This window comes from Lissotriton vulgaris, chromosome 5 (genome assembly GCF_964263255.1).
Source record: "Lissotriton vulgaris chromosome 5, aLisVul1.2, whole genome shotgun sequence".
NCBI lineage: Eukaryota > Metazoa > Chordata > Amphibia > Caudata > Salamandridae > Lissotriton > Lissotriton vulgaris.
Window position 1 is genome coordinate 20,645,594 of NC_141693.1, and position 24,056 is coordinate 20,669,649.

A 24,056-nucleotide genomic window follows, 5' to 3' on the forward strand; every position below is an offset into this window, starting at 1 on the left:
TCACGACCAGCACCATCTTCAAACCCATCTGCATCATTGACAGAGACATCACCACCAGCACCATCTTCAAAACCACCTGCATCATTTACAGAGCCATCACGACCAGCACCATCTTCAAAACCACCTGCATCATTGACAGAGCCATCACCACCAGCACCATCTTCAAAACCATCTGCATCATTGACAGAGCCATCACGACCAGCACCATCTTCAAAACCATCTGCATCATTTACAGAGCCATCACCGCCTGCACCATCTTCAAACCAGCTGCATCATTGACAGAACCATCACCACCAGCACCATCTTCAAAAGAACCTGCATCATTTACAGAGTCAACTCGACCAGCACCATCTTCAAAACCATCTGCATCATTTACAGAGCCATCACAGCCAGCACCATCTTCAAAACCATCTGCATCATTTACAGAGCCATCACGACCAGCACCATCGTCAAACCACCTGCATCATTGACAGAGCCATCACGACCAGCACCATCTACAAAACCATCTGCATCATTTACAGAGCCATCACGACCAGCACCATCTTCAAAACCATCAGCGTCATTTACATTGCCATTACAACCAGCACCATCTTCAAAACCATCTGCATCATTTACAGAGCCATCACGACCAGCACCATCTTCAAAACCATCTGCATCATTTACAGAGCCATCACGACCAGCACCATCTTCAAACCCATCTGCATCATTTACAGAGCCATCACCACCAGCACCAACTTCAAATCCATTGGCATCATTTACAGAGCCATCACGACCAGCACCATCTTCAAAACCATCTGCATCATTTACAGAGCCATCACGACCAGCACCATCTTCAAACCCATCTGCATCATTTACAGAGCCATCACCACCAGCACCAACTTCAAATCCATTGGCATCATTTACAGAGCCATCACGACCAGCACCATCTTCAAAAGAACCTGCATCATTTACAGAGTCAACTCGACCAGCACCATCTTCAAAACCATCTGCATCATTTACAGAGCCATCACGACCAGCACCATCTTCAAACTAGCTGCATCATTGACAGTACCATCACCACCAGCACCATCTTCAAAACCATCTGCATCATTGACAGAACCATCACCACCAGCACCATCTACAAAACCATCTGCATCATTTACAGAGCCATCACGACCAGCACCATCTTCAAAACCATCAGCGTCATTTACATAGCCATTACAACCAGCACCATCTTCAAAACCATCTGCATCATTTACAGAGCCATCACGACCAGCACCATCTTCAAAACCATCTGCATCATTTACAGAGCCATCACGACCAGCACCATCTTCAAAACCATCTGCATCATTTACAGAGCCATCACGACCAGCACCATCTTCAAAACCATCTGCATCATTTACAGAGCCATCACGACCAGCACATCTTCAGAACCATCTGCATCATTGACAGAGCCATCATGACCAGCACCATCTCCAAAACCATCTGCATCATTTACAAAGCCATCACGACCAGCTTCATCTTCAAAACCATCTGCATCATTGACAGAGCCATCACGACCAGCACCATCTTCAAAAGAACCTGCATCATTTACAGAGCTATCGCCACCAGCACCATCTTCAAAACCATCTGCATCATTTACAGAGCCATCACGACCAGCACCATCTTCAAAACCATCAGCGTCATTTACATAGCCATTACAACCAGCACCATCTTCAAAACCATCTGCATCATTTACAGAGCCATCACGACCAGCACCATCTTCAAAACCATCTGCATCATTGACAGAGCCATCACGGCCAGCACCATCTTCAAAACCATCTGCATCATTTACAGAGCCATCACAGCCAGCACCATCTTCAAAACCATCTGCATCATTTACAGAGCCATCACGACCAGCACCATCGTCAAACCACCTGCATCATTGACAGAGCCATCACGACCAGCACCATCTACAAAACCATCTGCATCATTTACAGAGCCATCACGACCAGCACCATCTTCAAAACCATCAGCGTCATTTACATTGCCATTACAACCAGCACCATCTTCAAAACCATCTGCATCATTTACAGAGCCATCACGACCAGCACCATCTTCAAAACCATCTGCATCATTTACAGAGCCATCACGACCAGCACCATCTTCAAACCCATCTGCATCATTTACAGAGCCATCACCACCAGCACCAACTTCAAATCCATTGGCATCATTTACAGAGCCATCACGACCAGCACCATCTTCAAAACCATCTGCATCATTTACAGAGCCATCACGACCAGCACCATCTTCAAACCCATCTGCATCATTTACAGAGCCATCACCACCAGCACCAACTTCAAATCCATTGGCATCATTTACAGAGCCATCACGACCAGCACCATCTTCAAAAGAACCTGCATCATTTACAGAGTCAACTCGACCAGCACCATCTTCAAAACCATCTGCATCATTTACAGAGCCATCACGACCAGCACCATCTTCAAAACCATCTGCATCATTTACAGAGCCATCACGACCAGCACCATCTTCAAACTAGCTGCATCATTGACAGTACCATCACCACCAGCACCATCTTCAAAACCATCTGCATCATTGACAGAACCATCACCACCAGCACCATCTACAAAACCATCTGCATCATTTACAGAGCCATCACGACCAGCACCATCTTCAAAACCATCAGCGTCATTTACATAGCCATTACAACCAGCACCATCTTCAAAACCATCTGCATCATTTACAGAGCCATCACGACCAGCACCATCTTCAAAACCATCTGCATCATTTACAGAGCCATCACGACCAGCACCATCTTCAAAACCATCTGCATCATTTACAGAGCCATCACGACCAGCACCATCTTCAAAACCATCTGCATCATTTACAGAGCCATCACGACCAGCACATCTTCAGAACCATCTGCATCATTGACAGAGCCATCATGACCAGCACCATCTCCAAAACCATCTGCATCATTTACAAAGCCATCACGACCAGCTTCATCTTCAAAACCATCTGCATCATTGACAGAGCCATCACGACCAGCACCATCTTCAAAAGAACCTGCATCATTTACAGAGCTATCGCCACCAGCACCATCTTCAAAACCATCTGCATCATTTACAGAGCCATCACGACCAGCACCATCTTCAAAACCATCAGCGTCATTTACATAGCCATTACAACCAGCACCATCTTCAAAATCATCTGCATCATTTACAGAGCCATCACGACCAGCACCATCTTCAAAACCATCTGCATCATTGACAGAGCCATCACGGCCAGCACCATCTTCAAAACCATCTGCATCATTTACAGAGCCATCACGACCAGCACCATCTTCAAAACCATCTGCATCATTGACAGAGCCATCACGGCCAGCACCATCTTCAAAACCATCTGCATCATTTACAGAGCCATCACGACCAGCACCATCTTCAAAACCATCTGCATCATTGACAGAGCCATCACGGCCAGCACCAACTTCAAAACCATCTGCATCATTTACAGAGCCATCACGACCAGCACCATCTTCAAAACCATCTGCATCAGTTACAGAGCCATCACGACCAGCACCATCTTCAAAACCATCTGCATCAGTTACAGAGCCATCACGACCAGCACTATCTTCAAAACCATCAGCGTCATTTACATAGCCATTACAACCAGCACCATCTTCAAAACCATCTGCGTCATTTACAGAGCCATCACGACCAGCACCATCTTCAAAACCATCTGCATCATTTACAGAGCCATCACGACCAGCACCATCTACAAAACCACCTGCATCATTTACAGAGCCATCACGACCAGCACCATCTTCAAAACCATCTGCATCATTGAGAGAGCCATCACGACCAGCACCATCTTCAAAACCATCTGCATCATTTACAGAGCCATCACGACCAGCACTATCTTCAAAACCATCAGCGTCATTTACATAGCCATTACAACCAGCACCATCTTCAAAACCATCTGCGTCATTTACAGAGCCATCACGACCAGCACCATCTTCAAAACCATCTGCATCATTTGCAGAGCCATCACGACCAGCACCATCTTCAAAACCATCTGCATCATTTACAGAGCCATCACGACCAGCACCATCTTCAAAACCATCTGCGTCAATTACAGAGCCATCACGTCCAGCACCATCTTCAAAACCATCTGCATCATTTACAGAGCCATAACGACCAGCACCATCTGCAAAACCATCTGCATCATTTACAGAGCCATCACGACCAGCACCATCTTCAAAACAATCTGCATCATTTACACAGCCATCACGGCCAGCACCCTCTTCAAAACCATCAGCGTGATTCACAGAGCCATCATGACCAGCACCATCTTCAAACCATCTGCATCATTTACAGAGCCATCACGGCCAGCACCATCTTCAAAACCATCTGCATCATTGAGAGAGCCATCACCACCAGCACCATCTACAAAACCACCTGCATCATTTACAGAGCCATCACGACCAGCACCATCTTCAAAACCATCTGCATCATTGAGAGAGCCATCACCACCAGCACCATCTACAAAACCACCTGCATCATTTACAGAGCCATCACCACCAGCACCATCTACAAAACTACCTGCATCATTTACAGAGCCATCACGGCCAGCACCATCTTCAAAACCATCTGCATCATTTACAGAGCCATCACGACCAGCACTATCTTCAAAACCATCAGCGTCATTTACATAGCCATTACAACCAGCACCATCTTCAAAACCATCTGCGTCATTTACAGAGCCATCACGACCAGCACCATCTTCAAAACCATCTGCATCATTTGCAGAGCCATCACGACCAGCACCATCTTCAAAACCATCTGCATCATTTACAGAGCCATCACGACCAGCACCATCTTCAAAACCATCTGCATCAATTACAGAGCCATCACGTCCAGCACCATCTTCAAAACCATCTGCATCATTTAAAGAGCCATCAGGGCCAGCACCATCTTCAAAACCATCTGCATCATTTACAGAGCCATCATGACCAGCACCGTCTTCAAAACCATCTGCATCATTGAGAGAGCCATCATCACCAGCACCATCTTCAAAACCATCTGCATCATTGAGAGAGCCATCATCACCAGCACCATCTTCAAAACCATCTGCATCATTTACAGAGCCATCATGACCAGCACCGTCTTCAAACCACCTGCATCATTGAGAGAGCCATCATGACCAGCACCATCTTCAAAACCATCTGCATCATTTACAGAGCTATCATGAACAGCACCATCTTCAAAACCATCTGCATCATTGAGAGAGCCATCATGACCAGCACCATCTTCAAAACCATCTGCATCATTTACAGAGCCATCACCACCAGCACCATCTTCAAAACCATCTGCATCATTTACAGAGCCATCATGACCAGCACCGTCTTCAAACCACCTGCATCAGTTACAGAGCCATCATGACCAGCACCGTCTTCAAAACCATCTGCATCATTGAGAGAGCCATCATCACCAGCACCATCTTCAAAACCATCTGCATCATTGAGAGAGCCATCATCACCAGCACCATCTTCAAAACCATCTGCATCATTTACAGAGCCATCATGACCAGCACCGTCTTCAAACCACCTGCATCAGTTACAGAGCCATCACGACCAGCACCATCTTCAAAACCATCTGCATCATTGAGAGAGCCATCATGACCAGCACCATCTTCAAAACCATCTGCATCATTTACAGAGCTATCATGAACAGCACCATCTTCAAAACCATCTGCATCATTCACAGAGCCATCACGGCCAGCACCATCTTCAAAACCATCTGCATCATTTACAGAGCCATCACGACCAGCTCCATCTGCAAAACCAGCTGCATCATTTACAGAGCCATCACCACCAGCACCATCTTCAAAACCATCTGCATCATTTACAGAGCCATCATCACCAGGACCATCTTCAAAACCACCTGCATCATTTACAGAGCCATCACGATCAGCACCACCTTCAAAACCATCTGCATCATTTACAGAGCCATCATGACCAGCACCGTCTTCAAACCACCTGCATCAGTTACAGAGCCATCACGTCCAGCACCATCTTTAAAACCATCTTCATCAATGACAGAGCCATCACAACCAGCACCATCTTTTAAACCACCTGCATCAGTTACAGAGCCATCACCGCCAGCACCATCTTCAAAACCACCTGCATCAGTTACAGAGCCATCACCACCAGCACCATCTTCAAACCATCTGCATCATTTACAGAGCCATCACCACCAGCACCATCTTCAAAACCACCTGCATCATTGACAGAGCCATCACGACCAGCACCATCTTCAAACCATCTGCATCATTTACAGAGCCATCACGACCAGCACCATCTTCAAACCATCTGCATCATTTACAGAGCCATCACCACCAGCACCATCTTTAAAACCACCTGCATCAGTTACAGAGCCATCACGACCAGCACCATCTTCAAACCATCTGCATCATTGACAGAGCCATCACGACCAGCACCATCTTCAAACCATCTGCATCATTTACAGAGCCATCACCACCAGCACCCCGCTTATCTTGCAGACAAGCTTACAACCTCTGGTGGATCACGGCTCACCCAGAGCCAGGACACCATCAGACTGCAGGAAAGAAGTGCAAAAAGACAAGACAACAAGCCTTTTCCATCTATGCACCCAGGATCTGGAACAATCCTGTATTGAACTGGAGCGAGAGCAAAGAGTTGGAAGACTCACCCCTCTAAAGAACACAACATCAGAGTGCATTAACTGTCCAAACTTGCTATCTCTCACATCACTTGTTGACTTTATGCTGGTCTTTGACCTGCTGACTTTTAGCTGGCTTTGTACTGATGAAATACCACAAACATAAGCGCAAATTGAGGAATCGTCAGCAGCACCTCCTGATGTGTGGGGTTGATTGTAAACTTAAAAATGGCTAGTGAATCTTTTCTGTATATCCTTGGAAGATGTGTTTATAGACTGAGTCCGGCAGGTCAGCCTGTCATCTGTCCAGATGTTGAATCCTCCAGATGACCTTCCTCAGTAAGAGGGGACCACAGGTGTACTAAAGGTGGTGTACCCCTGAATAGAGTGACTCCAGGCACCCCGCTCCTGTAAGATGGGACCGCAGGTGACCTCAAGGTGGTGTACCCCCTGGATAAAGACTGCCTCCAGACACCGCGCCTCTGTAAGATGGGACTGCAAATATACTAAAGGTGGTGTGCCCCTGGATAAAGACTCGCTCCAGGCACCACGCCTCTAAGATGGGACCGCAGGTGTACTAAAGGTGGTGTACCCCTGGATAAAGAGCGACTCCAGGCACCACGCCTATGTAAAATACGACGGCAGGTGTACTAAAGGTGGTGTATCCAATCGATGAAGTCTGCTTCCAGGCACCACGCCTCAGTAAGAGGGGACCGCAGGTGTACTAAAGGTGGTGTACCCCTGGATAAAGAGTGACTCCAGGCACCACGCCTCTGTAAAATACGACGGCAGGTGTACTAAAGGTGGTGTATCCAATCAATGAAGTCTGCTTCCAGGCACCACGCCTCAGTAAGAGGGGACCGCAGGTGTACTAAAGGTGGTGTACCCCCTGGATAAAGACTGGATCCAGGCACCACGCTTCTATATGAGGGGACCGCTGGTGTACTAAAGGTGGTGTACCCCTGAATAGAGTGACTCCAGGCACCCCGCTCCTGTAAGATGGGACCGCAGGTGACCTCAAGGTGGTGTACCTCTGGAAAAAGACTGGCTCCAGGCACTACGCTTCCTGAAACAGGCAGGTATGATAACTGGATAAGGTCCTGCACCAATAGGGATCACTAGCCTTGGTGCCAGCCCGCGACAGTCCAAGGCAGCACATGGATGTAGTTTGTGCATAAAAGGTGAGAGTTGACAGAACTGGCTCCACTGACTCTCTCTTTCATCACGCAGTGCTCCAGAGGCCTTGAGGCACTAGTAAGAAATATGCTACTTACCAGTATGCATCTGTTCTTGGCATGTAGGGCTGCTGACATTCATATCTGTGCATAGATCGCCGCCTAGTGTTGGGTCCGGATGATTGTACTTTGTTGTCTTGGAAGAGTCTTCGAAGTATCACAAGATAGGTGACTCCTCCCCTGGACTACAGTGCACATGGGCATCTCTATCCTCAGATTGTTTTTCCCCATTGTGGCAGAGATGGAGATAGTAAAGCAAGAGATGGCCATGCCAAAGATAATGCTGCAGCTGCGACAGGCACCGGGGTGGAGGGCGGTAAGTAGCATATTCCGTTCAAGGCATGTGGGCTGCTGAATTCGTATCTGTGCATAGACTGTATAGCAGTAACTCCTCTAGCGGTGGCTACCCGTGCCAGCTGCAGCAGTTTGAAAAAGAGTTTTCAGGACAGCCTGGCCTACAGCACCTTGCTGTTTTGCCTGCACATCTACACAGTAGTGTTTTGTGAAAGTGTGGTGGTCCATGTGGCTGCCTTACAGATATCTTCAAGAGGAATATTTCCCAGGAAAGCCATGGATGCCCCCATTTTTCTTGTAGAGTGTGCTCTTGGGGGGACGGTTAAAGTGCGTTTAGCTTTTTGATAACATATTTGAATGCATTTAACTATCCATCTGGCTATTCCTGACTTTGAAATAGGGTTTCCTTTGGTTTTGTGTGTCTAAATGATTTAGTTCTGTCCACATAATAAATTAGAGCTCTCTTTACATCTAAAGTGTGTAGGGCTCTCTCAGCTACTGACTGGATTTTGAAAGAATACTGGCAGTTCTATTGACTGGTTATTATGGAAATTGGGTACAACTTTAGGCATGAACTTAGGGTTAGTTCTAAGAACCACCCTATTGGCATGTACCTGCATGAAAGGTTCTTGAATTGCTAGTGCTTGTAACTCACTCACTCTTCTGAGTGAGGTAATGGCAACCAAGAATGCAACTTTCCACGTTAAGAACTGTAGTTTGCATGAGTGTAGGGGTTCGAAGGGAGGTCCCATAAGTCTGGTAAGTACTATATTTAGATTCCAGACTGGGGAAGGGAGGTGTCTTCGAGGGATTACCCTTTTTAGTCCCTCCATGAAGGCTTTGATTGCGGGTACTCTGAACAGTGAAAGGTGTTGCCTGTTTTGAAGGTATGCTGCTATAGAAGCGAGGTGTAGTCGTATTGTAGCAGGTAACAAATAATGTTTTATATGGAGGTGTCCAATGGGTTGATTTCGTTATTGTTGCAGTAAATAACAAATCTTTTCCATTTAGCTGCATAGCACGCTCGTGTGGTTGGTCGCCTTGCCTCCTTAATGATGTTCATGCAGTCTGGGGGCAAGTTTAGGTATCCAAACTCTAAGACCTCAGGAGCCAGATCGCTAGGTTCATCTGATTGGGATCTGGGTGTCTTATATCGCCATGGTTCTGAGTTAGAAGGTGGGGCGCAAGGCACAGTCTTTGGTGAGGAACTACTGAAAGTTCTAGGAACGTTGTGTACCATGGTTGCCTCGCCCATGCGGGAGCAACTAGGATCAGCGTGAGTGAGTGTTGCCGCAGTTTGCGTGCCACCAGCGGGATCAGCGGTGCTGGGGGAAAAGCGTACGTAAATCTGCCTGACTAGTTCATCCATATCGCAATGCCCTGTGACAATGGATGTGGGAATCTGGCGACAAAGTATTGGCATTTGGAGTTTTCTTTTGTGGCAAACAGGTCTTACTCCGGGTGACCCCACTGTTTAAAGAATGGCTTGAGAACTTGTGGCTGAATTTCCCATTTGTGTAGTTGTTGGCGGTGCCTGCTGAGCAGGTCTGCCATCTGATTGCCTTTCCCTGGAAGGTGTTCTGCTAGGAGAAAGATGTTCTTTGGAATTGCCCACTTCCATATGCTCTGTGCCAAGTGGGACAGCTGTGGAGAGTGTGTCCCCCCTGTTTTTGGACATAGTACATTGCAGTCATGTTGTCCGTCCGGATCAACACGGTCTTGCTGTACAAGTATTTTTGGAATGCTTTCAGGGCTAGGAATATAGCCAACAACTCTAGTTGGTTGATATGCAGTTTCTTTTGTTTTGTTGTCCAGAGCCCTTGGACTGTGTATTGAAGTAAGTGGGCTCCCCAACCTGTCAGTGATGCGTCCGCTGTTAGTACTAGTTGTGGAACCGGCTCTTGGAACAGTCGCCCCTTGGAAAGGTTTTGTGGGTTCCACCACTGCAGAGAGTTGTGAGTGCGACTGTCTACCAACACTAGGTCTTTTAGTTGTCCTTGAGCCTGGTTCCATTGCCGTGCTAGGCATTCTTGTAATGGACGCATTTGAAGTCTGGCATGGGGGACAATGAATATGCAGGAGGCCATCATGCCTATGAGCTGCATGAACACTCGAGCTGGTAAAGTGTTGTGGCAGGAATTTTTGAATTAGAGACTGCATACTGGCTATCCTCGCTGAGTTTGGATATGCCTTTGCCACTGCTGTGTTTATAGTGGCACCCAGGTAGTGTTGTACCTGGGATGGTTGCAGATTTGATTTTGGGTAGTTGATCGAAAACCCTAAGTTGTGGAGCAACTGAAGTGTTTGAGACATGTGCACGGCACATTGTTGGTACGAATTTGCTTGTATTAGCCAATCGTCCAGATAAGGGAACACATGGACGTGTTGCCTTCTGAGATGTGCTGCTACTGTCGCCAAGCATTTTGTAAACACTCTTGGAGCCGTGGTAACCCCGAAGGGGAGAACCTTGAATTGGTAGTGTTGACCTTCTATTGTGAACCTGAGATATTTTCTGTGGGCTGGATGGATGGGTATGTGGAAATACGCATCTTTGAGGTCCAGTGTTGCTAGAAAGTCTCCTTGTTGTAGCAACGGGAGCACTTGCTGTAGTGTGATCATGTGAAAGTGCTCTGACAGTATGTATTGATTTAGGGCTCTGAGGTCCAATATTGGTCTGAGTGAACCGTCCTTTTTGGGAATAAGGAAGTATAGTGAATATACCCCTGTCCCTTGATGTTGGAAAGGGACTGGCTCTATGGCCCCCTTTTCCAACATGCATTTCACCTCTTGTTGGAGCAGGGTGATGTGTTCTTTGGACATAGGACGATGTCTGGGTGGTATGTTTGGTGGCGTAGAAGTCAGTTCTAGGCAGTAACCAGATTGGATAATTTCTTTCACCCCCCTGTCTGTGGTAATTGCGTGCCAGGCAGGCAGGAACTGTTGGAGTCTGCCTCCGACCGGTGTTAGGTGGTCTGGAGGTAGCGTGCTGAAGTCATTGTTTAGTAGCAGTGGAGGCTCTGGTGTTATTGCCTCCACGTCCTCTACCCTTATTATTGTTGCCTCTATAACCTCCTCTGTTTGTGGTCTTCCTAAAGGAACCTTGTGTGTTACTTTTGTATGAGGCAGATGTCTATGAGGTACCCCCTCGTGTATTCACTCTATACGAGGAGCGACGAAAGGAGCCTGTATGTTGCTGAAACTGTAATGCACCCATTGATTTTGCAGTTTCTTGGTCTTTCTTCATTTTGTCTAAAATAGTGTCGACAGCAGGCCCAAATATGTTATGTTATGTTATCCGGATTTATTACGCGCGCAGATGCCCCAGCAAAGGGGCGTCCTGGCGCGAGAACAGAACCAAGGGGACCGGACAAAAGGAGAAAACACAACACAACAACAACGGAGCTAAGGTGCCAAGAGGAAAAGGAATTAACAGGCTGGTTAAGAATGGTGGACTGCACCTCATTCTTGAAACCGGACATACGCAGCCAAGCATGTCTGCGTAGCAGGACGCTAGTATTAATGGATCTAGCTGCGGTGTCTGCTGCGTCAAGCAGACATTTGATGGAGGCGTTTGTTATAAATTTTCCCTCCTGTATAAGGTCCTGAGGTTGTGCTTTAAAAGGCTCAGGGAGATGTTGCATTAGGCTTTCTAGCTGGTCATAATGTGCCCTAACGTAACGGGCCAGTAGGGCTTGTGTATTGGCAATTCTCAATGAGTTGGAGGCTTGTGCTGCTACCCTTTTGCCTGATGCCTCTAATATTTTGGATTCTTTATCAAGGGGAGGAGCTTCCCCTGTTGTCTGAGAATTGGCTCTTTTATGTGCATTAGCCACAACCAGTGAGTCTAGTGGTATTTGCCCCTTGATGTAGGTAGGGTCTGTAGGAGCCGCCCTATACTTTTTCTCTATTCTGGGATTGATGACCCGTGCCCTGGCTGTATCCTTAAATATGTCAGGAGCATGTTTTAGAACCCCTTTCAACATAGGAAGTGTTCTGACACTTTTTTCTGAGGTGGGAAAGGTGTCAAATAAAAAGTCTTCTTCGACAGGGTCATTATGCATGTCTACATTGTGGTATTGTGCTGCCCTGTCTATGAGTTGATTAAAGACTATGGTGTCATCAGTAGGTGACGGCTTAGTAGGGTAAGAGGGTACATTAGGGAAGGGATGAGTGTTGTATGGGTCTGATGGCTCCTCCCATGGCTCCTCTTGTGGTGGAGAATCTGGTGGGAAATCAAATAGAGGCTGTGGCTCTTCCCCAGTGTTATCCTCATCATCCCCGTGTTGAGAAGGAGAGTAAGGAGTGTAAGGAACACTAGGTGTAGAAGGCATGATAGGTTGAAAAGGGCTGAAGGGTCTAGATGGAGAAGTACCAAAGTCCTTTTTCTTCAATGGAATAGGGGAATGAGAGCCAAAGTCCAAAGGCCTCTTCTTCCTTTGCAGGATGGTAACTTTACCAGTGTCCGGGTCAATATATATCTTTGCCTGGTGTTCTGTTGGATCTGGGTGGAAGAGTTCTTCCTCTACAGTCCGAGGTCGGGTGTTAGACTTTTTTGGCTTGCTAACCCCCGTCTTTGTCGACGACTTTTGGTGTTTTGCTCGGTTCGGGCCTTTTGTTTGGGGCGACGAGTGATTTGGGGTCGACTGGAACTTTCGGATCAACTTTTTTTTGGGCTGCGCGTCTTTCACCGGGTCGATGGTATTTTTTGGATCGACTGTCTTGGGAGCACTAATTTTCGGCTCAACAGGTTTGTCGGTCGTGTGCGGGCTTCGGCACGGCTCCCTGGTCTCCGGTGTTCTTTGCCGGGTCGAGGGATTTCGGGGCCGTAGGCTTGTTCGGGTCGGCGACCTTTTTCGGTTCGGAGCCCTTTGGCTGCATGCCCTTGCTTGGTTGACGACCTTCTTGGCGTCAACAGTTTTTGGCTGTGCGATTTTAGGCTGTACGGCCTTCTTCGGCTCGACGCTCTTGGGCTGAACGGCCTTCTTCGGTTCGACGCCCTTCGGGTCGACGATATTTTTTGGCTCTGGAACCTTCTTCGGGACGATGGCGCTGGGCCCTGGGGGTTCCGATGGTTTCAGTTTCGGTGCCGAGCCAATGGCGGGGCTGGCGAAACTTTTTTAAGATCTTGGCTAAGGCCTTCTGGCGATGCCTTGACCGGAGCCGTTGGTAACGTGCTAACTGGTGTCGGGGGCAGGGTACTCACGATTTGCCCCGGTGGGATCTCGTCATCGGAGTCCGAGTAGTCCTCGACGTGACGATTTCCAGGTCCGAGTCTGGAGCTTCCAGTAGGTCCTGGTCATCATCGAAGATGTTGTCTAGTTTCGGTGCCTGCCGCTGCATTTCTTGCCTAGCGGCCCTTCGGATCCATATCGTTTTCTTGGATCGAAACTGGGCGCAGGCTGGGCAGGTTTCTTCCTTATGGTCTGGTGTAAGGCACTTGTTGCATACTGAGTGTTTGTCCGTATGTGGGAACTTGGAGTGCCATTGTGGGCACCTTTTAAATGGGCTCCTTTCCATCGACTGTAGGCTCGCGTGGCGTCGAAAGGCCCAACGGCCCGCGTCGACGACCGAGTCTAGATGGAAAGCTGGATCGAGCAGAGAGGTATCGAACAAGAACAATACCGTCGAAGTCGAAGGCCTTTTGGCCTTTAGAAAAGTTTAGTTTTTCGATTCCGAAGTTGGAGTATAGGAGTTAGCATCCGAACCTAATGTCGGAAAAAAACAATCTGAGGATGGAGAAGATGCCCATGCGCACTGTAGTCCAGAGGAGGAGTCACCTATCTCGTGACACTTCGAAGACTCTTCCAAGACAACAAAGTGCAATCATCCGGACCCAACAATAAGCGACGATCTATGCACAGATATGAATTCAGCAGCCCACATGCCTCGAACATCTATAATCAAAAATATCTGCAGAGACACCTTAGTGTCTTAAGAGCAATTGAAGGACGATGGATGCTGACCGTGGAGGTCGTGTGGCTTACAGGCAATACTAACCTTCCTCTTCTATCGTAGTGTGGTCCATCTGATGCTTTAATCAATGGCTGCAATTGATTGAGAACGGATTGGGAAGAGATCGGCTGATGTCAGAGGCCTGAGATACCCTCATGGACCTCAGGCTCCTATAAGGGTCTTCGATGGCTTAGTATATCGCGCACCAGCAGAAGGTGTTGAGGCTCCTATAAGGGTCCTCGATGGCTTGGTGTATTGCGCACAAGGCAGAAGGTGTTGAGTCTCCTATAAGGGTCCTCGATGGCTTGGTATATTGTGCACAAGGCAGAAGGTGTTGAGTCTCCTATAAGGGTCCGCGATGGCTCGGTGTATTGTGCACAAGGCAAAAGGTGTTGAGTCTCCTATAAGGGTCCTCGATGGCTTGGTGTATTGCGCACCAGGCAGAAGGCGTTGAGTCTCCTATAAGGGTCCTCGACGGCTTGGTGTATTGCGCATAAGGCAGGAGGTGTTGAGTCTCCTGTAAGGGTCCTCGATGGCTTAGGTGTATTGCGCACAAGCAGGAGGTGTTCAGTCTCTTCGCCTGTGCACAAGGAGGAAATCTTCTGTACTTGATGCTGATGAAGCATCGACAACTTCCTCATTCGAGAGTTGTATCTGATGTCATCACATGGATCCTCAGGTCCCTCAGTCTCCGTGCTCCTGGATATCCCTCCTTGTGACTGAATACCAATGTCTGACCTCCCTCTCCCAGTGGGTGGGTTTATTAATGGATACTTGCTCTGTTTCCAATCTCTGTAACCCCACCACATACACCACAGAAGGGGGACAGAGAACTGTACCTTAATTACCTCTGCCCTTTTTTGCCAATAGTGCCTCAAGTCAGTTCTCCCCTCTGCTGTCGGCTGCTTCACAGCGCTTCCTTAGGTCTTTAAAATCTGTTGGCAGATTTGGTTTCATCTTTGTGGCTCTGCAGTGTCTCCTGCTCTTCTAACTTTTCAATGATCTTGACTTACTTTGTTTTCTTTACAAAGTTTTATATAGTGCGAATTTGACCCGAATCGGGTATCAGAGCGCTTTACATAGCACCAGTTGCATTACATGAGGACACATTCATTTTTGTTAGGTACAGGGAGATTAAGGGACATATGTATCAAACGATTTTTTATTCGCAAACGCTGCGATTCGCGAGTTTGCGAATGAAAAATCGCTAAACGCGATGTATGACCTGTTTTCTCATCGCAGTTTTAAGGAATCGCAAAATTTGCGATTCCTTAACTTTGCATAAGCATTTAAGGAATCGCAAATTGCGATTCCTTAAATGCTATGTAACAAGCACCCAAGTTGTGCGATTTCTCCTTAAGAAATCGCAAATTACCACCAACTTCAAGGTAGTGGTAATTTACGATTTCTTTTAATAATGCACTTTTTGGCATTTTTCAAGGTGCGTTGTGGCGCACATACATGCCCTTAGGGCATGTATGTGCGCCATATGCGCACACATGCTCATTTCAGGGGTGCACCAGGGTGTCCTTATGACACTCTTGCACCCTTGAAATTATTCTCAATTTGGGATTAGCAAATTGCGAATCGCAAATTGAGAATGACTTTGCATTCATTCCTATGGGCTTCCTGGGCCTTAGGAATTAAATGTGAAGGTATTCCTTAATTGCGATTTCGCAATTTGCTAATCGCAATTAAGGAATACTAAGAAATCGCAAAGAAATTGCGATTTTTTAACTACATCCCGTTTTGCAATTCTCAAATAGCGATTCTCAAAAAATCGCTATTTAAGAATCGCAAACACGGATTTTCAAACATATGCCCCTAACTGATTTGCCCAGAATCACAGGATGTTCAGCGCCCTTGTTGAGACTCGAACCAAGTTCCCCAGATACGAGGTCAACCGCAATAGACGTTAGGCCAACTCCTCTCCCCTTAACCACCTAATCAGAGCCACACCCATTTCCTGGTCCTAGAGGACCCTCTGTTATCATCAACCACTGACTCCACTACTACAACTTGTTTTCACATTAATAACTGAGGCAAGGGCATTTTTCAGATATTTAACTTTGTGAACAGTTTGTTGGTGGTCAATGCTAAGAACACACATAGAGGGACAGGGGCAGTCAGGATCTCCCATATGATCCACGATCCCTGTAGTATCAGACCTACAGTTACTACCTAGATGTATATTTAGAATTGGCACTTTTATAGGGTCTTGCTGGGGCAGCGATGGAAACACCAAGGCATATTCAACTGATCCCCCACTTCAATGCAGTTTCAATGTGGGTCGACATTCGAGACAGAGTGGAGTGGGGTAGAGTAGAGTAGAGTGGGGTGGGGTGGGGTAGAATGAGGTGGAGTGAGGTAGCTTGGGGTGGGGTAGACTGGAGTGGAATGGGTAGAATGGCATGGGGTAGATTGGAGTGGGGTAGGATAGAGTGGGGAAAAGTGAAGTGGGTAGAGTGGAGTAGAATGAAGTGGGATGGAGTTGGGTAGATTGGAGTGAAATGGAGCAGAATGAAGTGGGGTAGAGTGGGGAGTTTTGGAGTGGAGTAGATGAGACGACAGTGGGGTAAAGTGGGCTAGAGTGGGGTAGATTGGAGTGGGGTAAATAAGAGTGTGATAGAGTGGGGTAGGGTGGAGTCTGGTAGATTGGGTTTCACTGGAAGGGGTATTTTGGAGTAGGGAGGAGTGGGGTAGATTGGAGTGGGGTAGAGTGGCGAAGATTGGGTGGGGTTCACAGGAAGATGTATATTGGAATAGGGTGGAGTGGGGTAGATTGGAGTGGGGTAGAGTTGGGTAGATTGGAGTGGGGTAGATTGGGGTGGGGTAGAGTGGGGTAGATTGGAGTGGGGTAGACTAGGTTGGGGTTCACTGGAAGGTGTATATTGGAATAGGGTGGAGTGGGATAGATTGGAGTGGGGTAGATTGGGGTAGGGTTCACTGGAAGGTGTATATTGGAGTAGATTGGAGTGGGGTAGAGTGGTATAGATTGGAGTGGGGTAGAGTGGGGTAGATTGGGATGGGGTTCACTGGAAGGTGTATATTGGAATAGGGTGGAGTGGGGAAGATTGGAGTGGGGTAGATTGGAGTGGGGTAGAGTGGTGTAGAATCGAGTGGGGTAGAGTGGGGAGATTGGAGTGGGGTAGAATGGAGTGGGGTAGAGTGGGGTTGATTGGGGCGGGGTTCACTGGAAGGTGTACATTGGAATAGGGTAGAGTGGGGTAGATGGGAGTGGGGTAGATTGGGGTGGGGTTCACTGGAAGGTGCAATTTGGAGCAGGGTAGATTGGAGTGGGGTAGATTGGAGTGGGGTAGATTGGGGTAGCGTTCACTGGAAGGTGTATATCGGAATAGGGTGGAGTGCGGTAGATTGGAGTGGGGTAGAGTGGGGAAGATTGGAGTGGGGTAGAGTGGGGAAGATTGGAGTGGGGTAGAGTGAAATAGATGGGAATAGGGTAGAGTGGGATAGATTAGAGTGGGGTAGAGTGAGGTAGATTGGGGTGGGGTTCACTGGAAGGTGTATATTGGAGTAGGGAGGAGTGGGGTAGATTGGAGGGGGTAGAGTGGGGTAGATTGGAGTGGGGTAGATTGGAGTGGGGTAGATTGGGATGGGGTTCACTGGAAGGTGTATATTGGAGTAGGGAGGAGTGGGGTAGATTGGAGTGGAGTTTATTGGGATGGAGTTCACTGGAAGGTGTATATTGGAGTATGGTAGAGTGGGGTAGATTGGAGTGGGGTAGATTGGAGTGAAGTAAAGTTCACTGGAAGGTGTATATTGGAGTAGGATGGAGTGGGGTAGATTGGAGTAGGGTAGAGTGGGGTAGATTGGGGTGGGGTAGAGTGGGGTAGATTGGGATGGGGTTCACTGGAAGGTGTATATGGGAATAAGGTGGAGTGGGGTAGATTAGCGTGAGGTAGATTGGAGTGGGGTGGATTGGGTTGGTGTTCACTGGAAGGTGTATATTGGAGTAGGGAGGAGTGGGGTAGATTGGAGGGGGTAGAGTGGGGTAGATTGGAGTGGGGTAGATTGGAGTGGGGTAGATTGGGATGGGGTTCACTGGAAGGTGTATATTGGAGTAGGGAGGAGTGGGGTAGATTGGAGTGGAGTTTATTGGGATGGAGTTCACTGGAAGGTGTATATTGGAGTATGGTAGAGTGGGGTAGATTGGAGTGGGGTAGATTGGAGTGAAGTAAAGTTCACTGGAAGGTGTATATTGGAGTAGGATGGAGTGGGGTAGATTGGAGTAGGGTAGAGTGGGGTAGATTGGGGTGGGGTAGAGTGGGGTAGATTGGGATGGGGTTCACTGGAAGGTGTATATGGGAATAAGGTGGAGTGGGGTAGATTAGCGTGAGGTAGATTGGAGTGGGGTAGAGTGGGGTGGGGTAGAATGGGGTAGATTGGAATAGGTTAGAGTGGGGTAGATTGGAGTGGTGTAGAGTGGGGTAGATTGGGTGGGTTTCACTGAAAGGTGTATATTGGAGTAGGGTAGAGTGGAGTATATTGGAGTAGGATGGAGTGGGGTAGATTCGAGTGGGGTAGATTGGAATAGGGAGGAGTGGGGTAGATTGGAGTGGGGTAGATTGGGATGGGGTTCACTGAAAGGTGTATATTGGATTAGGATGGAGTGGGGTAGATTGGGGTGGGGTAGAGTGGGGTAGATTAGAATGGGGTTCACCGGGAGGTGTATATTGAAATAGGGTGGAGTGGGGTAGATTGGAGTGGGGTAGATTGGGATGGGGTTCACTGGAAGGTGTATATGGGAATAGGGTGGAGTGGGGTAGATTAGCGTGAGGTAGATTGGAGTGGGGTAGAATGGGGTGGGGTAGAGTGGGGTAGATTGGAGTGGGGTAGAGTGGGGTAGATTGGAGTGGTGTAGAGTGGGATAGATTAGAGTGGGGTAGATTGGAGTGGGGTAGAGTGGGGTGGATTGGGTTGGTGTTCACTGGAAGGTGTATATTGGAGTAGGGAGGAGTGGGGTAGATTGGAGGGGGTAGAGTGGGGTAGATTGGAGTGGGGTAGAGTGGAGTGGGGTAGATTGGAGTAGGGTTCACTGGAAGGTGTATATTGGAGTAGGATGGAGTGGGGTAGATTGGAGTAGGGTAGAGTGGGGTCGAATGGGGTGGGGTAGATTGGAATAGGGAGGAGTGGGGTAGATTGGAGCGGGATAGCGTGGGGTAGATTGGAGTGGGGTAGATTGGAGTAGGGTAGAGTGGGGTAGATTGGGCTGGGGTAGATTGGAATAGGGAGGAGACGGGTAGATTGGAGTAGGGTAGAGTGGGGAATTGCAGTGGGGTAGAGTGGAGTAGATTGGGATAAGGTTCACTGAAAGGTGTATATTGGAGTAGGATGGAGTGGGGTAGATTGGAGTAGGGTAGAGTGGGGGTAGATTGGAGTAGTGAGGAGTGTAGTAGATTGGGATGGGGTAGATTGGAGTGGGGTAGAGTGGGGTAGATAGGAGTGGGGTAGATTGGGGTAGATTGAGGGTGGGGTTCACTGGAAGTCTATATTGGAGTAGGGTAGAGCGGGGTAGATTGGAGTGGGGTAGAGTGGGGTAGATTGGAGGGGGTTAGATTGGAGTAGGGTGGAGTGTGGTACATTGGAGTGGGGTTGATTGGAGTAGGGTGGAGTGGTGTAGATTGGAGTGGGGTAGAGTGGGGTAGATTGGAGTGGGGTATATTGGGGTAGGTTGGAGTGGGGTAGATTGGAGTGGGATAGAGTGGGGTAGATTGGGGTGGGGTAGATTGGAGTGGGGTAGAGTGGGATAGGGTGGAGTGGGGTAGATTGGAGTGGGGTAGAGTGGAGTGGGGTAGATTGCAATGGTGTTCACCGGAAGGTGTATATTGGAATATGGTGGAGTGGGGTAGATTGGAGTGAGGTAGAGGGGAGTGGGGTAGAGTGGGGTAGATTGGGATGGGGTTCACTGGAAGGTGTATATGGGATTAGGGTGGAGTGGGGTAGATTAGAGTGGGGTAGAGTGGGGTGAGGTAGAGTGGGGTAGATTGGAGTGGGGTAGATTGGAGTGGAGTAGAGTGGGGTAGATTGGAGTGGGATAGAGTGGGGTAGATTGGGATGGGGTAGATTGGAGTGGGGTAGATTGGAGTGGTGTAGAGTGGGGTAGATTAGAGTGGGGTAGATTGGAGTGGGATAGAGTGGGGTACATTGGGGTGGGGTAGAATGGAGTGGGGTAGAGTGGGGTAGGGTGGAGTAGGGTGGAGTGGGGTAGATTGGAGTGGGGTAGATTGGAGTAGAGTGGGGTAGATTGGAGTGGTGTAGAGTGGGGTAGATTGGGTGGGGTTCACTGAAAGGTGTATATTGGAGTAGGGTAGAGTGGAGTATATTGGAGTAGGGAGGAGTGGGGTAGATTGGAGTGGGGTAGATTGGAGTGGGGCAGATTGGAGTGGGGAAGAGTGGGGTAGATTGGAGTGGGGTAGATTGGAGTAGGGTGGAGTAGGGTGGAGGTGGGTAGATTGGAGTGGGGTAAATTTGAGAGGGGTAGATTGGAGTGGGGTACAGTGGGGTAGATTGGAGTGGGGTAGATTGGGGTGGGGTTCACTGGAAGTCTATATTGGAGTAGGGTAGAGTGGGGTAGATTGGAGTGGGGTAGATTGGAGTTAGGTAGATTGGAGTAGGGTGGAGTGGGGTAGATTGGAGTGGGGTAGAGTGGGGTAGATTGGAGTGGGGTACATTGGAGTAGGGTGGAGTGGGGTAGATTGGAGTGGGGTAGATTGGAGTGTGGAAGATTGGAGTAGGGTGGAGTGGGGTAGATTGGGGTGGGGTAGATTGGATTGGGGTAGAGTGCGGTAGATTGGGATGGGGTTCACTGGAAGGTGTATATTGGAGTAGGGTGGAGTGGGGTAGGTTGGAGTGGGGTAGAGTGGGGTAGATTGGAGTGGGGTAGAGTGGGGTAGATTCGAGCGGGGGTGAGTGGGGTAGATTTGAGTAGGGTTGATTGGAGTAGGGTGGAGGTGGGTAGATTGGAGTGGGGTAAATTGGAGTGGGGTAGATTGGAGTGGGGTACAGTGGGGTAGATTGGAGTGGGGTAGATTGGGGTGGGGTTCACTGGAAGTCAATATTGGAGTAGGGTAGAGTGGGGTAGATTGGAGTGGGGTAGATTGGAGTGGGGTAGATTGGAGTAGGGTGGAGTGGGGTAGATTGGAGTGGGGTAGAGTGGGGTAGATTGGAGTGGGGTAGATTGGAGTAGGGTGGAGTGGGGTATATTGGAGTGGGGTAGAGTGGGGTAGATTGGAGTGGGGTACATTGGAGAGGGGTAGATTGGGATGGGGTAGATTGGAGTGGGGTTGATTGGAGTAGGATGGAGTGGGGTAGATTGGAGTAGGGAGGAGCGGGGCAGATTGGGGTGGGGTTCACTGGAAGTCTATATTGGAGTAGGGTAGAGCGGGGTAGATTGGAGTGGGTTAGATTGGAGAGGGGTAGATTGGGATGGGGTAGATTGGAGTGGGGTTGATTGGAGTAGGATGGAGTGGGGTAGATTGGGGTAGGGAGGAGCGGGGCAGATTGGGGTGGGGTTCCCTGGAAGTCTATATTGGAGTAGGGTAGAGCGGGGTAGATTAGAGTGGGTTAGATTGGAGTGGGGTAGATTGGGATGGGGTAGATTGGAGTGGGGTTGATTGGAGTAGGATGGAGTGGGGTGGGGTTCACTGGAAGTCTATATTGGAGTAGGGTAGAGCGGGGTAGATTGGAGTGGGTTAGATTGGAGAGGGGTAGATTGGGATGGGGTAGATTGGAGTGGGGTTGATTGGAGTAGGATGGAGTGGGGTAGATTGGAGTAGGGAGGAGCGGGGCAGATTGGGGTGGGGTTCACTGGAAGTCTATATTGGAGTAGGGTAGAGCGGGGTAGATTGGAGTGGGTTAGATTGGAGTGGGGTAGATTGGGATGGGGTTGATTGGAGTGGGGTTGATTGGAGTAGGATGGAGTGGGGTAGATTGGAGTAGGGAGGAGCGGGGCAGATTGGGGTGGGGTTCACTGGAAGTCTATATTGGAGTAGGGTAGAGCGGGGTAGATTGGAGTGGGTTAGATTGGAGTGGGGTAGATTGGGATGGGGTAGATTGGAGTGGGGTTGATTGGAGTAGGATGGAGTGGGGTAGATTGGAGTAGGGTAGAGTGGGGTAGATTGGAGTGGGGTAGAGTGGGATAGATCAGGATGGGGTTCACTGAAAGGTGTATATTGGGGTAGAGTGGGGTAGATTGGAGTAGGGTAGATTGGGATGGGGTTCACTGGAAGTCTATATTGGAGTAGGGTAGAGCGGGGTAGAATGGAGTGGGGTGGATTGGAGTAGGTTGGAGTGGGGTAGAGTGGGGTAGGGTGGAGTGGGGTAGAGTGGGGTAGGGTGGAGTGGGGTAGAGTGGGGTAGGGTGGAGTGGGGTAGATTGGAATAGGGTAGAGTGGGGTAGATTGGAGTGGGGTAGAGTGGGGTAGATTGGGATGGGGTTTACTGGAAGGTGGATATTGAAGTAGGGTGGAGTGGGGTAGATTGGAGTGGGGTAGAGTGGGGTAGATTGGAGTGGGGTAGATTGGAGTAGGGTAGAGTGGGGTCGATTGGGATGGGGTTCACTGGAAGGTGTATATTGGAATAGGGTGGAGTGGGGTAGATTAGAGTGGGGTAGATTGGAGTGGGGTAGAGTGAGGTAGATTGGGGTGGGGTAGATTGGAGTGGGGTAGAGTGAGGTCGATTGGGGTGGGGTATATTGGAGTGGGGTAGAGTGGGGTAGATAAGAGTGGGATAGAGTGTGGTAGATTGGGATGGGGTATATTGGAGTGGGGTAGAGTGGGGAAGGGTGGAGTAGGGTGGAGTGGGGTAGATTGGAGTGGGGTAGATTGGAGTGGGGTAGAATGGAGTGGGATAGATTGGAGTGGGGTGGAGTAGGGTTGAGTGGGGTAGATTGGGGTTGTGTTCACTGAAAGGTGTATATTGGATTAGGGTAGAGTGAAGTAGAGTGGAGTGTGGTAGATTGGAGTAGGGAGGAGTGGGGTAGATTAGAGTGGGGTAGATTGGAGTGGGGTAGAGTGGGGTAGATTGGGGTAGGGTAGATTGGAGTGGGGTAGATTGGAGTGGGGTAGAGTGGGTTAGATTGGAGTAGGGTGGAGTGGGGTAGATTGGAGTAGGGTTAATTGGAGTAGGGTGGAGTGGGGTAGATTGGAGAGGGGTAGATTGGGATGGGGTAGATTGGGGTGGGTTTCACTGGAAGTCTATATTGGAGTAGGGTGGAGTGGGGTAGATTGGAGAGGGGTAGATTGGGATGGGGTAGAGTGGGGTAGATAAGAGTGGGATAGAGTGTGGTAGATTGGGATGGGGTATATTGGAGTGGGGTAGAGTGGGGAAGGGTGGAGTAGGGTGGAGTGGGGTAGATTGGAGTGGGGTAGATTGGAGTGGGGTAGAATGGAGTGGGATAGATTGGAGTGGGGTGGAGTAGGGTACAGTTGGGTAGATTGGGATTTGAAGTAGATTGGAGTGGGGTAGATTGGAGTAGGGAGGAGTGGGGTAGATTAGAGTGGGGTAGATTGGAGTGGGGTAGAGTGTGGTAGAGTGGGGTAGATTGGGGTAGGGTAGATTGGAGTGGGGTAGATTGGAGTGGGGTAGAGTGGGTTAGATTGGAGTAGGGTGGAGTGGGGTAGATTGGAGTAGGGTTAATTGGAGTAGGGTGGAGTGGGGTAGATTGGAGAGGGGTAGATTGGGATGGGGTAGATTGGGCTGGGTTTCACTGGAAGTCTATATTGGAGTAGGGTGGAGTGGGGTAGATTGGAGAGGGGTAGATTGGGATGGGGTAGATTGGAGTGGGGTTGATTGGAGTAGGATCGGGTGGGGTAGATTGGAGTAGGGTCGAGTGGGGTAGATTGGAGTGGGGTAGAGTGGGGTAGATTGGGATGGG

The 24,056-nt window shown here is 48.9% G+C and overlaps 1 protein-coding gene across 1 annotated transcript in view; it reads right to left on the reverse strand.

Moving 5' to 3' along the window:
• The window catches only part of LOC147710017 (class I histocompatibility antigen, F10 alpha chain-like), a 237,703-nt gene that overhangs the window by 126,027 nt on the left and 87,620 nt on the right, over positions 1-24,056 (reverse strand). The gene's annotated exons all lie outside the window — the stretch shown is intronic.